Below are 14,059 nucleotides of genomic sequence, written 5' to 3' on the forward strand. Positions count from 1 at the left end.
AATTAATGAACGAGGCACAGGAGAGAAGTTCTCTGCCGAGTTCATATCTGTCGAGCCGCGGACACGGTCACACTAGACATCCTGATATAATTGTCACCTACCAGCCAATCAGAAATCAGAATTTGTTGTTTCTGGGTAAATTTCGTGATCCTGCTGCAAGCACATTCGTTACTAGGCAACATAGATTCTCACGTCACACAGACGAAGTGGCAGTTGGAAGAGAAGAATCCGATGAAAGCGGTAGGTAACGCATTCTTTTTTATAGCAATTTGATTTTACGATTCTTGGATGACATCACAAAAATGTGATCAAAGATAATAAAAACTGTTGTTGGGAAATATAGCCGAGGTAAATTATTATTGATTAAAAAAATCGAACTGCTTTGCAATCAGAATTAGCTTTAACTTTAGGAAAGTACTAAACACTAGAGGCTACCTGAAACAATCCCAGGTGAAAAATATTATAGGAAATACTATAGTGTTTTTGAACCATACTAATACTGCCGTCCAAAGCGAAAGCGCAGTAACTACACACTTGGTCGAAATTGAGTTAAGGCTTGAAATGAGCTTTATGACATCTGTTCTGTCTTGTGACAAAGTCTCCTGGTTCAATTTTGTCCCGTTTCAGAGAAATGAGTGTGTCAAAATTGCAGTAACTACAAAATCCATGCTAATACCAAGGCAAACCGCAGTAAGTGATGTTACTGCGTTCTGGCTTTGTTTTTCCAGCTTTGATACCGCAGATACTGCGGTTTCCCCCGATCGTAACACACAGAAACAACAAACCATGGCACAATCCCGCGGCCAAATGATGGTTGAACTCGCGTTAAAACGCTAAAAAACAAATACTGGTAAGGAAGATAGCTAAATAATACCTCATGCTAAGGCAAATTACAGCTTTATAAGTAGTTAACATTGACTAGCCAGCTGCTAGCAAGTTTTGACCTACCTGTGCTCGTCCATTGAAGGCAATATCCTCTGACAATAATGATATAATCCGATTCAAGCGCATTGGTGTTTGTTGATTCGAACATCTCTCCACTTTTTAGGCAGCTAATCAAATTGTATTGACAGGGGTTACTCCTTCAAAAGTTTGATAAGAGTCTGGTAAAGTTTTATTGTTAGGCAAAGATAGCGGAGCCCAGTCAAACTGACGAGCGCAGCCGGGCCAGCAGAAAGCACACTATGTGAAAAAGTACACTTCCATAATAAGTGCTCTTTCTCCACGAACTAATTTTGTAGGCTACTTACTATTAAAACATTTAGTTTAGTACTTCTTAAGCTAATCTTAAAAATATCTAAGTTTACATAACTGTGCTACTTTGAGATGAAAATTAACTAAAATGCTCAGGGCAAGTTCTGCAATGTTGCTGTTCAGTTGGCTCATTTGGGGCAATTTTTTATATATTTGTATTTTTGAAATAAAACAATGTATTTAATTTCTATGACTTTGTCTTTAATTAGATTTCCCAACTGTTATAATTTCTATTTGTGCTAATCAATTATAAACAATATATTAAATTTAACTGCTACCAAAAACCTGAGAGAATTGGTTGGGGCCGAGGGGTCGCTGCTGCAAATATTTAAGTGGCTCCTCCCCTAACAGATGAAATCTCACTCCAAACTTTTGATAAAACTTGAGAGCCCTGCTGTATATTCAATTATTTGTTAAATTTTTTTTATAATGTCATCAATTTTATAAAATGAGTTTTAAATTTTTTTTTCTGAATGATTCACATATTATAAAACATTATTTTATTGTCTCTCTGCAACCATTTACTTCACTGTTGTTTCAACGTTGTTTCAACGTTGAATCAACGTTGAACAAACAACTGACCTAATTTCAACCAAATTTCAACGTTGAAGGTCGGTCATATGCCCGCTGGGATTACTTCTTTTTACCTTATATCTTAGCCTATGTCTTCTTCCTGTTTGTTCTAAATTATGATGTTTACTAATAAACATATAAACATAGCACACACACACACACACACACACACACACACACACACACACACACACACACACACACACACACACACACACGATGTAAAGTGTTAATAATATATAAACAGGCCTATACAAATTAAAGGGACACAAGGCAGCATTTTTATGTTAATAAATCATCTTCGTAAGTCGGTATATGGTTAAATGACTCATTACATGACGAATGAAGACTCTCTCGCCCGCCCCTACCGTCTGTAGGAAGAATACCCCACTTGCAAGTTCGCTGTATCCGACCCGGTGTCCTTCAGTCTCGTATAGTCTTAGATATAGAACGCATTTACTCCCAGACACTAGGGGGAGCTAGTAGACAAATAATACTCAGACTTGCCTTGTGTGCCTTTAATTTGTATGTAAACATTATAGTTTTAGATCAAACACATAGGCTAAAATAAGGAAGAAATTGAAAACAGGAAATGATGAAATATTTAAGAAATTATATTATACAGAATACATGATAGTATTGCTCTCTTATAAGTACTTCAGCGATTCATACTGTAAAAATAATTGATTTACCAATAAAGAACAGCACATATACATTACATACATGCACACAATTAGTAGCCAAGCTATTTAAACTTTTAATTTATTTAAAAAATAAACATAACTTGGTGAAAACGTTATAAGAAACATTACACTTAAGAGAATATAGAGGAAACAGACTTCTATAGAACACCGGATGCTTAAAAATCACAGTTTAACGCTAAAACACTTCACACAGCTATTGATTCACTTTCTGCCACCAGTTGGGCTCCGCCCACAAAAAATGTCATCTCTGTTTGCAAACACGCAAAAGGTCTATTGCAGGGGTCTCAAACTCAAACTGGCTTGGGGCCATTTCTAAGACAGACCTTTCATCGGGGGGCCGCAAAGCTATTTTAACGTTAAAAAAGCACTATATTTCTGTAAATGTCATGTTTATTTTCTATTATTTAATGTATAATAATACTTGAAAATATATAAGCAGTGGTTTTATCTTTTTAATACACATTATTTTATAAAAGTAAGTAAATCTTTTCTTAACCTTATATAACTAAGACCTATTAAAACCTTGCACTAAACTAACAAATTTAATTTCTGTATAGATTTATAAACTATTATAAAAAATTACCACCAGTAAGTGTTTCTGTTTTGATTTATTTTGGATTGTTTTCAGTCATTGTATTGACTTCATTGTGTTCTTTGTTATTTCAGTTTTAATGAATTTTTTTTACATATGTGGAAAAATATTAATAAGTGAAAGTGATCCTAAAACTTTTGAATGGGTAGTCAATGTTACATAGACTAGTTGGACAGAAAAAAAAAATAATATTGCTCTATGTGTAATTGAATAGTAAGCTACATAATAATATATTATACTTCATTATATATAGCAGTATACATACTTTTATCTTCTGTACATTTCTCCTCATCTTTTCTCTTTCCTTAACCTGGGCACTTCGATGGCTCTTTTCTTTTCTGTAGTTTAAAATGTGTTGCAGTACACATACGGCTCTGCCTCCATATGCGGTGTCTCCATTAGAAGCTGTGACTTGAGGTAAACTAACCCCACCACAGCTTGATCTTCTCTAAGTAACAGCTGAGTATCCACCCGGAAGTAACAAATCTTCTCTGGACAAACACTACAAGGTCCCGATCAGATTAACTGATCGCATGTTGACAATGATATGATTGACGCGAGGTTCAGTTGAGGAATTAAAATCCGATCACGCATGCCGTTATCCTCGACATCACGGAGCGCGCGCGGTTCATGGCTGCGTAGCAACGGGTGACGCGACCCACGCCACGGAGCGCAACTTCCGCTCCCGAGCACTTTGGAAAGTGGAAAATGCTTTGACTCGTTTTAACGCGTTGTTAGACGCGAAATGTGAACGAACATTTTTTAAATCAAAAATCAAATGAATATAAAACAAAGGGAATAAAAATCTTTCTGCGGTCCAGATTATGTTATATTTTTGAAAGGTGACGCGGGCCGCACAGAGGGGAAGGGCGGGCCGCAAATGGCCCGCGGGCCGGGAGTTTGAGACCACTGGTCTATTGACTGTGGCGTTGACTAATGAATATGGATGATCTCTGCTCTTCTCTTCAATGGAGCGGGGCGTGGCTCGTTATAAATAATGCAGTAACAGGAGAGACGATACATCTCCCTCTTCTAATACAGTTAACAACGAATTACAATATTTGTTTTCGATTTCACTTAAATCATTTAAAAGCAGACATTCCAACCATTATGTAGACATTTATCTTTTGTTTCTATCACAAGTATTCGTTAAGTTTCTGAAAGGACGTCACTAAGTGAGAGAACAAACGCGCATCATGTTTATTTTCTTAATTTTGCGAAAAGCACAACATTCTGTTTTTCATGGGAGTGGACAGAAAAAACACTAGACACTTTAACGTTTTAAATGATGTATAAATCATATCTGTAAGTCCAAAATCAGCAGATTTATCTAAGTCTCTTTGCAGAGTGATTGAAAAATAAAGAGTTTGCGGCGCCCCCCCCAGGTAGCCAGTGCATTCGGGCCAGATCCGGCTGAGTGTCGGCGCACACGGCTGTGTTCTGGCTGCGGCTTACCAGCATTAAGCCAGCACTGGCCCAGCAAAAGTTGCCAGATTCGGCTAGGCTGTGGATATGCGGATTTGGTCCGATTTTGGCTGACAAATGGCATATTTTCCACATATTGGCTTTCACATTTCACGTTTGTTTTAATACAAATATATTAATTTAACAATTGATATGCATATAATTGTTTCTATTTAATGTTTTGATAATTGTTTTTAGTTTTCCTGATTAATGGTAGCCTATGTCAATAAGTGAAAAGTAGTGTGAGGAAAAGTTAAGCTTAGAAATTTTTAATAAATAATAAAATAGGGGAGAAGCATATTTTAATGTTAAGAATAGGTTTGTAGAGGCATAAAGTGCCATTAGCCTATTGAATGTAAGTATCTGGGCTATTAAGTTTATACTGAAATATTTTCTATGTATGTAATATTTCAACAAACACATATTGTATTAATTAATGGTCAAATACTAAATTGAGATTTTATAAAAAAATTTAATAAGCTGTAAAGCTTGTCAATTTGTTTACTTTATTACAACTACAATTTTTCAGCCCTTTTCCAGAATTTGAACTAATTTGATCATAAAGATTGATCTATTTATAATTTATCGATTACAATTTTTAGACAATTAAAGCTGGTTAAAGGAACTTTTATTTTGGAAAAAGAACTGCTGCTGTTTCAAGACATGCGCACTAGCTGCGACATCTAGTGACGACATTTACCGGGCTTTAACGGTTGTTGCTGCATGAAGTCTGCTGCAATTTCTCTGAGGTAAGACTTTTTGGAAGTTATTTAACATAATTTTAATGCATAAAATATTTATACTCTGCACATATTAGATATATGTAAACTTCATTTAAAAGAAGGACAAACTGGTGTGACTGATATAGTATACGTAATTTTTTAAATGACCACAATCCCGCTTCAACAAATATGTAAATTAGCATTTGAATTTATTATTAAAATACTGAAGTCTTTCTAGATAAATTTGAGTAGAAAATCGATTTTTATAATTTATCTGACAAGGAGAATTCGGACATAAGAAATGAACTCTGCTCAGTTTAATGAACTTACTTAAACAGTAATATTTCGTTTAGCAAAACAAACAAATAATATTTCGCAACTCATAAAACTGGTCTGAGGATTTGCCTCAGCAGTCTATGCAGCAGGCGGGAGTAACTGAGGGATCGTGAAGCTATTCTGCTAAACACTCGTAGCCACCTCAGCCAGTTCCGCTATTATACAGCTGACTGAGGTAATTTTTTTTTACCAAGGGATAACTTTGTCTGGTACAGAAAACGTTTAAATTTCACAGAATAGAGAGCATTGCAGCTACAGGACACAGCTGGTAGTTAAACTTCTTTACTTAAAGTGCACCTGCAGTAAAAATATTTCCACCTCACTGTTGCACAACATTATAACCGATTTCATCTATTGAAAGATACTTTGTAGAAAATGAGTGAACCTTAATTATGTAATTATTACTCAACATTTTGTATCTATGATCTGTCTGTCTGTTATACAACTTAACAACTTATTGTGATTGTTTTTGTCACATTTAGATTTCTTAAGATCATCAGTTTGGACAGAATTCATTTGAAGAATTAATGTAAGTAAAAGTACAATATTGGACGGGGCATGGATGTTTCTTGGGAATCAGTTTTGTTGCATTGTTAATTTCAGGACTGTCTGAGGGGTCAATTGGGGCCTGAAGTATGATAGGGATTTGTTTAGGGCTACAAATATATATTACAAATAACAAGTTTTTAAAAAGTCTTTACATTAAGTAGTCTAAACTAAACTTTATGTAAACGTTGTTATGTAAACTATAATAACAAGATATTTTATTAGATCACAATTCCAGTTTATGGATTTGGCATTTGCAGTCATTTTGAAATATAAATATAATGGTAGAGAAAACACAATTATCTGTGGATGTGTGTGATTAAGAGTAAGGAAAACCTACTTTTTTATATAATTGAAAATCTCAAAACAACCCTTAAAAACCAAATTGAGTTCTCTTTTGCTGCATCTTGCAAATATTACAATTTTAAATAGGCAAGGCTTAAAAAGGTATAAAAATAATAATGAACTTTCTCGATAATACAACACTGGCACAATTGGGCATGTAACCGTTTTTTTTTACCTTAGTGGTGTGCCCTTATTCTAGTACTTATGTTTCTAGTAGCTATGCTATGTTTACATGCAACCAATTAATCAGTTTGTAATCGTATTGATGGCTCAATCGTATTAAAAAGTCGTCATGTAAAAACCTTAATCAATACGATTGAGGTAGATTGGATGCAAATTTGAATCGTATTGAAAGGGGTGGTGTAGTCCAATCTGTGATCCGATCAGCAGGAGAAAAGTATGCATGTAAATGCGTGGATCGAAGTATTTTGTCGGATGCAAAAATACATTGTGCATGTGCACAGAAAATTTGTGCTCAAGTTCACGTCGTATATTTACCTCTTATTTGCTTTGGTTTTGCTTTGGGGTGGCATTGCCAAGTCCTCTCTTTTTTTCGTTCAGATTTGGGCTACTGTTTAAACTGTCTTTGCGAGTTGTTTTTTCTGCGGGTCAGATATGAAAGGATTTTGTTCATTAGTTATTGGTATTTGGGCTGTGATAAGTCATTGAGATGCTTTTGGGCTAATTTTGAATGTCCATGGGGATGGTTTTGATATGTGAAGCTGCCAACCCTGGCTGTGCGCTTGCACAGATGTTCGGTTTATATAAAATGTACATGAAAACAAACATTTTGAGGTGCAAACATTTAAACATGTTTAGGGTGCATGTAAACTGTATTGTTGTAACCTTTCATCGGATTAAATTCAGTCGGATTGACAAAATTTTGTGCATGTAAACATGGCCCTTGTGATGACAGTTTGTTCGAGGATAAGAAAACTGCCATCTAGGGTTTCAGAACGAAGCAAGAGCCATCAATATTATATATTTATTAGCAAGTAAATGTAATGGTTTTCTGAATAAATATACATAAATAACATAATGTGTCTAAAAATTATTACACAAGAAATTCAGATCTTTCATGTGTTTTTCAGAGCACTAGCAGGTTCCAATAAAGGCTGGAACAGAACAGAAAGAAAAGGTACAGTATACTTTCTTTCCATGTCCGCCTTGCCCACGCACACATCCGTACCGCTTTAAAAAGTATATATTATTTACAGGACATTCACAAATTTAGAAAAAATGAAGAAAAGTAGCAGCTCCACCACTGCATTGAATATACTGTTCTGTATGAGTGTGCAACTCAGCGTTCCCACAACGCGCACGCTTGACATCTGTTCCTCAGACATGAGGGCTCGCGAAGCACGCACACAGCGCGCAGTCAACACATGCGTGATCACTGAACTAAGTTTTCTTTCTTGTTTAAGTGAACATAAACAGCTAGATGTGTCAGTGTCAGTATATTAAAGCAGTGCAGTCTTAAAGCTGTTTTGGGTCTTAAAGTGACAGTAGCCTACTCCTTTCTGTGTCAGAAATGTTCTTTCCACCCAAAAATGAAAATCACTCACTTTTCTTAACGGAACAACTTTTGCAGCTGCACATTTAATTCATACAGTGAGGACTGTGCAGTGTTTTGTGTGTATTTATTGCTAATGTTAAATCATAGATTCTAATAACTAATATTTTTACATTTAATACAGATGCCTGAAAAGTAAAACAAGATGAGTATAGTGTTATGATAAAAAAAAACAAAAGATTTGGTTGTTTGTCAGTAGCATTGTTGTAGTGACAGCCAAAATACATCGGCCTAGGGCTGGGCAATATGGCAAAAATCCATATTGAACGATAATGATATATATTTCGATGTAAGTTGTTAATGCTTCCAGCTTTAAAACCGTATGCCAACAATGACTGAAGCCACAAAAATAAGAGGGTTCATTTATATTTTAATCTGCGCCTCGTCAGTTTTTTAGCTAGCCAAACCACTTCCATATAAAGGAATTCGTGCTACCTTTTTGTCCACAATTTATCATCTTTGGATATTCGTTGCCACTTCCACTCATTTTTGTTTAGTTTTTTTGCTGTTGTGTCGAGTTTGCAAAGTAGGAAATGGACTTTGTACTACTCATGTGTATTACATATAGGCCAATGTATTTTGGCTGTCACTACAACAATGCTACTGAAAAGCAACCAAATTTTTAATATTTCCTCTTAATCATAATACTATACTCATCTTGTTTTACTTTTCAGGCATCTGTATTAAATGTAAATATATTAGTTATGAAATTGTCTGTCAACATGATTTTAACATGAACCTTAGCAATAAATACAAATAAAACACTGCACAGTCCTCACTGTATGGATTAAATGTGCAGCTGCGAAATTTATTCAGTTAATAGTAGTGAGGGGTTTTCATTTTTTTTGTATAATGAACATTGAACACTCAAGAGAGCTTTGAACACCCAAGACAGCTTTAAGACGGCACTGCTTCAATATACTAATAAACATACAGCTGTTTATGTTCACTTAAACAAGAAAGAAAACTTAGTGAGCCCTCGTGTCTGAGAACCATATACGAGCTATACATGCTGGTAAACAGGCACGTCACCTTGTGGAAACGCACAGTCGCACACTCATACAGTACAGTATATTCACTGCAGTGGTGGATCTGCTAATTTTCTGTTATGTTTTCAGTTGATAAGATGTGCTTTTTGATTACTGAAATTTAATTTAACCAGAATCCAGAATAAAACGAAAAACACGGAATTTGAGAAAAAATTAAACTGAATCTGGGGAAAAAACAATAGGGCCATAGCTGTGCTAAAACCTGACTCCAATTGGCTTTTTTGAGGTCCTTCAATTAAAGGTTCACATTTTTTTCACAAGCACTAAGATGTTTTTTGGTAGTTCTCAATAAAGACATGAAAGATCAGAATGTTTTTGTGTAATTATTTTTAGACACATTGGGGCGGTTTCCCGGACAGGGATTAGACTAGTCCTAGACTTAAACAGTTTTAAGAGCTCTCCAAACTGAAAACAACTTACACTTACATATCTTAAAATACATCAGTGCCCTTTGTTTTACCTCAAAATGCACACAGGTAATGTTTTTAGTAAGGCATGTTTGTTAAAACTAATTATATTTCCTATTTAAACTAAGGCCTAGTTCTGGATTAAGCTAATCCTGGTCCGGGAAACCGCCCCATTATGTTTATCAATGCCCTTGACTTAGATAAAGTTTAGATCGCATTTTATGACAAATTTGTTCAGAAAACTGTGAAATTCACATACTTTTTCTTGCCACTGTATATAAAGCCATTACAATGTTAATCTATGAAGCTATAAGTCTTCCAACCTAAAGTACCTGTCAATGTTTTTGAAGCAGAATAGCTTGTAGGTAACATTTAACCCTGGAGAACCCATGGGTCAAATGTGGCCAATGGTAATTGATTCTAAGAGAAGGGTTCTTGGGTTCTCCAGGGTTAAACTAACATGCTTGCATTTACCTAATTAAATAATTTTGTTTCTTTTCAAGAATCTGTCAGAAGAAATTCAACTACTGTTCGTGCACCAGATGGTGAAGTAGAAAAGTTCGTAAAAACTTCTGCAGCTTGCATCTGACAGAGATGCAAAAAGAAGAAGAGAGCGGGCCTGAAAACAAGCAAATTCAAGGTATTTCAATTGTTGTTAAAGGGATAGTTCAATAGATATTCTTTCATCATTTACTCATCCTCATGTTGTTCTAAATCTGCATGATTTTTTCTGATGAACACAAATTAAGATGTTTTGCGTAATGCTGGTAAAAACACAGCACATTGTAACCATTGACTTCCATAGTAGGAAAAAGTATTTTGAAAGTATTGTGATATATGATGAAGAAAATATTTTGATAAATGATGGTTAGCACACAGGTGACGGTACCCATTAAATTCCATCATATTTTTTTATTCCTTCTATGGAAGTCAATGGTTACAATCTGCTGTGTGTTTACCATCATTACTCTAAATATCTTCTTTTGTGTTCATCAGAAAAAATTCATACAGGTTTAAAGGTAGGGTAACACATTTTGAAAAATGCTAACGGTAGCCGCCTAGTAATGAAATCACGATCCCACCCTTAAGTCAAATCGCCATCCAAAGTCACGCCTCTTTCAAAACACATGAACATGCACAGATCAGACGGTCACATTTCATGTCTCATTCACCAGTGAGAAAACTTTGCAGTACAAAGTGAATAACACTTCCAAAATAACCAACATAAACAACTGGTTTATATCAGAATTAGTTTAAGCACACGTTCGGTTGTGTAGACGTAGTAACTATATCGTTATGCTAATCCGTAAACGAACACAAATTTCATAAGCAACACAATGTTTCATCAAAGTAAAATATCTGAATCCATCTCAATACAAACATATCGCGTGCATACCTACATTACCAAAATAAACAACGACCCTTTCAGACCCTTTGCCTCCTGTAGCTGTTTGCATCTCGTGCTAAAGCAGTAAAGTTACAGATGTTAATTTGGGTTTTTGCTCTTGCTGATCCAGGCAGTTTTTGCTGTTGTTGTTATAAAAGATGCCTTTCGTTTTGTGGCTCCTGTACAGGTTGTCAATTCAGCAGAAAAGTTTGCTTTTCTTGCTGTTTACAGACAGGAGGTGAGCGCACGTGAACACGCATCTTAATACCAAGTGTAAACAGCCTCTTAACCAGCATAACTAAAAATCTTTCAGGATCAAATCTGTTACCCTACCTTTAAAACAACATGAGGATGAGTAAATGATGACAGAATTTTTATTTTAAGGTGAACTATTCCTTTAACATTTACCCAATTTAACATTAATGCCTTCAGTCTATCTGATGAAGTAACCATGAGTCATTTTCTGTTCCCCCTCTTATCTCTTTTCTCTCAGTCTTTCCTTCTTTTAGGGTACACTTGAGGAGTGTCCAGATGTTTATTAATGTTTTATTAATGTAATGTTATGTTTCAAATAAACATGTAAACATACTGTATATTTTTCTTTCTTTTTTAAACACCTACAGTAAAGTGTGACACTTAACACATTAAAAGCATCACAAACATTGAGGATAGAACTTCTAATGTGCAGTTTAACTTTTTTTAACTAAATATAATAAAAGTTTTTTATAAGAAGGGATAAGTACATGCCATCTTAAGGGCTAAGGTTATAAAGTATTGTTTTGTGGAAAAAACACTTAAAAAAAAATTTTGGGCTAGTTTCGTCTGAGTGTATAGTTTAACCTGGCATGATTCTGGCACTTTGCTGGCAGTGTCGGCTGACTTTAAGCACCCGGACATTGGCCAGTTTTGGCTGAGTGTACAGTTTTAGCTGGCGTGATTCTGGCACTGTGCTGGCAGTGCCGGCTCACTTTAGGCACCCGGACATGGGCCAGTGTACTTGGGCCGATTCTGGGGCGTCATTCATCCCAGAGTTGGCCCTTTTCTGGCAGCCGGAACTGGGCCGTGGTTTTTTTTCTGGCCTGCCGGATTTGGGCCATTATTGGGCCAAACTGTTTTGGCTACCTGGGCCGCCTCTGTCGACCCAGACTGTGAAATTAACGATAAAAGAAAATATTTAACTCAGTGATTGACAGCATAATGCAATCAATCGTGTTCCCCTTCAACAGTAGTTAAGCATACGGTTTAGATATATGTATCGTCTTACACGAAGATTATGTAAATGACATACGGTATACACAGTCTTCTGGAAAGCTGTGTTTTTAAATGTGTCATAAATTTCTCAAATTCATGACTGTTTATACACTTGGCATCACATGCATGATTTAAGGTAAAAGTGACACTTTTTCGCGTCAATTTCCAATCATTTAAACCATGCAGCTGTATTAGAGCCGACGCCAAACGATCACTGCTACGCGAGCGAGGACGCGATCATACTGACGCGCGCGGATCGTACGCGTCTTTACAAACTAATACGTTTACAATGTATTACATTGATGAAAAAGGGAATTAAACTTGTCATGCCATATATCACTGAAATAAAAGAAAGGGATTAAAATATGTCTGAATCATATAATTCCTACCTGTATGTGAAAATGCACATTCTCCAGAGAGCTCGCGTTGATTCAAGCATTCAGAATATAAAATCCATTTGCAGTTTTGTGCACAAACGTATATGATAAATATTAATATTCCATCGGATTTAGTATGAAAAAATGCTCAATATATAGTTTTTCAATACCGTGTTCACACAGGCAGGCTGCGGCCGAAACCGCATACTGTATAGTGAATAAGATGAAGTTTACGATTCTAAAAATATGTATCAAGGACTCCGCTGTCCATATACGATACGAAGCTTGGGTGGCAGCCGAGGTTACTGCGTCCTCCACGGGCTCCCAGCAGAGTCTGAAGCTGCCGCCTCTTCTCCGGGCTTCTCTGCTTTCTCTTCCTCAGCTCTTCGCTGTATTGTGGCTCTTAAAGGAACACCCGATTCTCTCAACAGCTCTTCGAAATCCATTTTAACCTTAAAACTACATTCCGCCATTGTTATTCAAACTTTTCCACGGAGCAATAGCCTATTAGCTTAGCTTCTAAAGATGGCTGACACACTATCTTTACATTCTGTTTGAAACCACTTTTGAACGTAAAGGCTGCCCTCTAGTGGTAAAGTCTCATTGAAATTTTATTTTTACAGAGGGTTCAATTGGACATTTTAAAGTGGAAATAGCATAATATAGACATGTTACTGCAATGTTTTTTTATCTTGGGCATCTTCACATTGGAGTCCCCAGTTCATATAAAAAATTTGGTTAAGAAATGTTACAGACATATTGAGATATAAACTACTTCCTGTTTTGGCGGCGTCAACGCACATTTAGTTTGGGCTGTGACGGACAAACGCTTCCGAAAATCAAAAATCCTTCTAGAAACTTTTGTGAGGCTTGGCCCAAGGATTGTGTACGTCGAGTTTCGTGAAGTTTGGACAAAATTTGTGACCTGTGAAACTTTTTTAAGGTTTTCTGTTCTATCCAATATGGCGGACGAACGACATGGATCTGTGACTTCATCTTCTCAAGCAACTTACACCGGTACTGCCCGAACATTTTAAAGTTTGAACGGTGTCTCTGCGTCAAACGGTCTGGTCGCTAGAGCTGACACAAAAAATCTACCCGGGAATAATAATAATAACTAGAAAATGCATTTCGGGACGAACTGCAAAAGTGTGCTTGCTCTGGTGTGGTCACTAACGTGATTTGTGAAATGTAAAATTTTAGAATATTTTTTATCTTGTGCATCCTTGTATTGGAAATCAAATCCTCGCATTGTGAAAGCATTGCTGAGACACACACACACACACACACAAATGTACACAGGCTTGTAACCAGGGGTGTTTCCAGCATTGAAGGACATCCGGGGCTTAGCCCAGACCATTTTATGTAAATACAGGCATCACTAGCCTACATCACCTGCTCTAGCTAGCCTAGAACCAATTATAATGACTGTGCTGCACATGTTCAGTGTTTTCTTATAAAAATAAATTAGAATTGTAA

General features: G+C 36.1%; 1 protein-coding gene and 2 long non-coding RNA genes across 3 annotated transcripts in view; 2 read left to right on the forward strand and 1 right to left on the reverse strand.

The window, feature by feature from the left end:
- Window positions 1-14,059, forward strand: part of farp2 (FERM, RhoGEF and pleckstrin domain protein 2) — an 870,640-nt gene that overhangs the window by 404,120 nt on the left and 452,461 nt on the right.
- LOC135748478 (uncharacterized) overlaps window positions 1-14,059 on the reverse strand; it is a 43,332-nt gene that overhangs the window by 4,428 nt on the left and 24,845 nt on the right. The window lies entirely within an intron of this gene.
- Window positions 5,006-7,679, forward strand: LOC135751923 (uncharacterized). The gene is made up of 3 exons (XR_010533079.2): window positions 5,006-5,336; window positions 6,128-6,174; window positions 7,628-7,679. It is a non-coding gene; the product is annotated as an uncharacterized lncRNA (long non-coding RNA).

This window comes from Paramisgurnus dabryanus, chromosome 7 (genome assembly GCF_030506205.2).
Source record: "Paramisgurnus dabryanus chromosome 7, PD_genome_1.1, whole genome shotgun sequence".
Taxonomy (NCBI): Eukaryota; Metazoa; Chordata; class Actinopteri; order Cypriniformes; family Cobitidae; genus Paramisgurnus; species Paramisgurnus dabryanus.